The sequence below is a fragment of the Branchiostoma floridae genome, chromosome 3, assembly GCF_000003815.2.
Source record: "Branchiostoma floridae strain S238N-H82 chromosome 3, Bfl_VNyyK, whole genome shotgun sequence".
NCBI classification, from domain to species: domain Eukaryota; kingdom Metazoa; phylum Chordata; class Leptocardii; order Amphioxiformes; family Branchiostomatidae; genus Branchiostoma; species Branchiostoma floridae.
Window position 1 is genome coordinate 31,503,808 of NC_049981.1, and position 3,449 is coordinate 31,507,256.

Genomic DNA, 3,449 nt, shown 5'->3' on the forward strand with positions numbered 1-3,449 from the left:
CCAAGGGTTGGGAATCTACCTCCCAAGTGCCCTTTTGGTGCAGGAGCCAAAGGAGGCTTTTTGGCCCTACGTTTTAACAGAGTTAAAGCAACACCATAGATACTCAGGATTGCAGAAAATGTACAAACAGCAACTGACAGGGAGACGACCACCGGATTAACATTGCTTCCTGTCGTGCCGGGTGGCAAGGACGCTGACGAAGTAAGTTGGGGGAAGGGTGAAGATAGGCCTTTAATGTCAACAGTTAGTGTGGCAGATGCGGATCCAACTGGGGTCACTACAATGCAGCTGTACAGACCAGCATCTACCTCAGTAACATCTGTTACAGTAATGGTAAAAGTTGTACCATTCACCTCTACAGTTACCCTCCCATTTGACTCGTCAGCGCTTGTGTTGGGGCCAGATGGGAGAATGACCGTAAAGTTCGGTGAGGGAATTCCTGAAGCTTCACAAACCAAACGCAGATTGCCCCCCAAAACTAATGTGTTATTCCTGACCCTCTGAAACCTCAAAGTGATTGGGTCGTCAGACAGCGTGGAAAATATTAGGCTTGTGACAGCAGATCTATTTGCACTGCTTAGTCGTGTTGGTGATGATATGGCTGATGGCATTTGCCCATCAGAGGACAATATGGAAGGTGTGGAGCTAGTAGGGATTGCTGAGGTAAGTAATGAGCCTGTAACATCAGGGCCGTCTGTACTGCCAAGTGTTGAAGTTGTTGTTATACCAAAAGCAGACAGTGTAGAAGGTGCGAAGCCAGTAGGACTTGCTTGGGCAATTGTTGAGCCTGTACCGATAGGGCTGTCTGAGGGTATTGGTATTGCCAGTGTTGGCATTCTAATCTCAACAAACAGTGTCGCAAATGAAGAACCAACATGATTTGATGCCATGCAAACGTACAAACCTGTATCTGTTTTAGCAAGATCCCTTACAATGATGCTACCATTCTTATTCACAGTAATTCTCCCATCTGGCACAGCAGTTGCTTTTCGGCCAGATGGAAGTTTGACCGTAATGTCTGGCTCAGGAAACCCCGAAGCTTTACAAATTATATGCAGCGCCTTTCCAAGCAGCGGTGTCGAATCTTTGCCTATTTGAACCACGACTTTCGGTTTTACACAGATCAAACTCAATTTTTGGGGATCTATTTGTTGAAGCCCTTGCCCACGGAAGTTACCAGGTTCCTCACAAATGATCTCGTTTTCAAACAAATGTGACTCTGTTATCCTGCTCCTGAATGCAACCATCCTACAGTCGCACTGCCAGGGGTTGTTGTGCAGTTTTAATGTACTAAGCTTTGGTAGGTTTGAGAATGTGCCAGGTGGAATGGATGTCATCTGGTTATGTTGCAGGTATAGATCTTTTAACATTGGGAGATCTGAAAATGTACCCGGTTGAATCTCAGTTATGTGGTTGTACATTAGCTTTAACTCTTCCAGCAGATGAAGATTTGAGAACGCACCAGGCATTATATTAGATATCTTATTATGAGCCAACTCCAAATACTTTAGCAGGGGTAGGCTTGAGAATGTACCAGGTTGTATGACACATAGCTGATTGGAATCAAGGTCTAAACGTCGCAGCGTGGGTATCTTTGAGAATGTAACGGAATCAATGTTAGTTATCCCTTTTGAGGACATTGACAAACTTTGTAGGGCGTCTACTGCGGCGTCTACTACGGCGTCTACTCCGGCGTCTAGATTTGAAAACGAATCAGGTTTAATGTTATCTAGACGATTCCTATTCAAATACAATGAATCAAGTCTGGGCACGACGGAAAATGCAGCTGGAGGAATGTCGGTTAATCTGTTGGCTGCCAGAGACAAAAAGTAAAGACTGGGTAGATTTGAGACTGCGCCAGACTGAATGTTAGATATATGGTTGTTATCCAGGTACAGGTATGTCAGCTTAGGTAGATTTGAGAATGTACCAGACTGAATGCTTGTTAGGGGGTTGGAATTCAGGCGTAAGACTTCAAGGTGAATTAGATTTGAAAATGCACCAGGTTGAACAATCGATATCTGGTTAATTGTGGTGATTAGATGTGTTAAACTCTTGTACCCGAGGAGGTCAGAATAAGATAGGCTTGTGATGGCATTGCGCGCTAAGCGAAGGCTTGTTATACTTGTAGGTAGATATTGAGGAACAGTGCTGAGACCCCTGCCGTTGCAGTCACAGTCTGATGAACAGCTGCTGCTGCAGCTCGTGGTTGGCCCCGTTTCCTTCAGGATGATCAGCAAAAGAAGTAGTAGTTTCCTTCTCAAGTAATGCATTTTTCCTGAAAGGAAAGAGCATCATTGTACAGTGTAATATATAGCCAGCCAGTGTAATAGATAGCCAGCGGTCATTCCTCTTTTCCTCAAAATGATGGAAAGATGAAACTTGTTGGGCATTTGGAAAAAGAATTGATACACTTTAAACAACAGTGCCACGCGACTGAAATACCATTTTCCTTCCTGTGAGAGACATTGCGACTTTGCTGCCATTGCTGTTGATACTAAACAAGATGGGAGAAAACTGGTATCAGCCTTTGTAAGTTAGAACTTCATTTGCATAATACGCATGCTTCCAAAAATGAAGGTTATCAATTTCCATTGATTATGCAAATATGTTTCTGATTTTCAAAAGTTATCTCAGTTGACTATCTTCTCTACGCAAATAGAGCAAGTTGTCGAGAGTATGAAAGTCGTATCTTAGCGAATAAGGCTATTTTAGCACTTACTCATAAATCATGTATATGTGCCACTGATTTGCATTATTTATGTCTTACAATGTCCACCTTCACATACATGTATCTTCGTAACGTTGCAAGTAGTATTACGCAGTATATGTCCAGAACAAGAGATATCAAAGCGTAAGTACAGCTACAGTACAGAAAGCCGATAGGGGATCCATTATCGAACTTGAACTTCGTTTTCTCGACCCAAAGGTAGAACTACCTATCAAGGCGGTTTTTTAATGCTACACAGACAGGTAGACAGACAGACACACTGAAAACATTGTCTTCTTGGTGAAGGTAATGATAAGAATAAGGTCATTATTTGTATATATATTGTCTCAGTTAATCATCTTCTCTACCAAGATAGCGCAACTTGTTCAATATGTGACCATAAAAGTCTCAGCAAAGAAGGCTATTGCAATATTTCTTCATAAATCATCAACATCACGTGACCCTGATTTGCACGATTTATGCCTAATAATTTTCACCTTGACTTAGCTTCGCAATTTCACGAATAGGGAATTCTCATAATCGACCACTATGGAAACAAGAAATCTTTTTTAAAAAGCTGTGCCTTGCCGCGTATTTTATGTTATTTTGGTAAGTTAGACTAGATTCTACGCTTAAAAATCCCGAGTTCCACATGTCGCCCCCCTCCCACCCAAGTTCCTACATACGGAAAGCTTTGGTGACTTCTCCAGGTGCCAATCCAGTCCCAAATCTTCTTTTC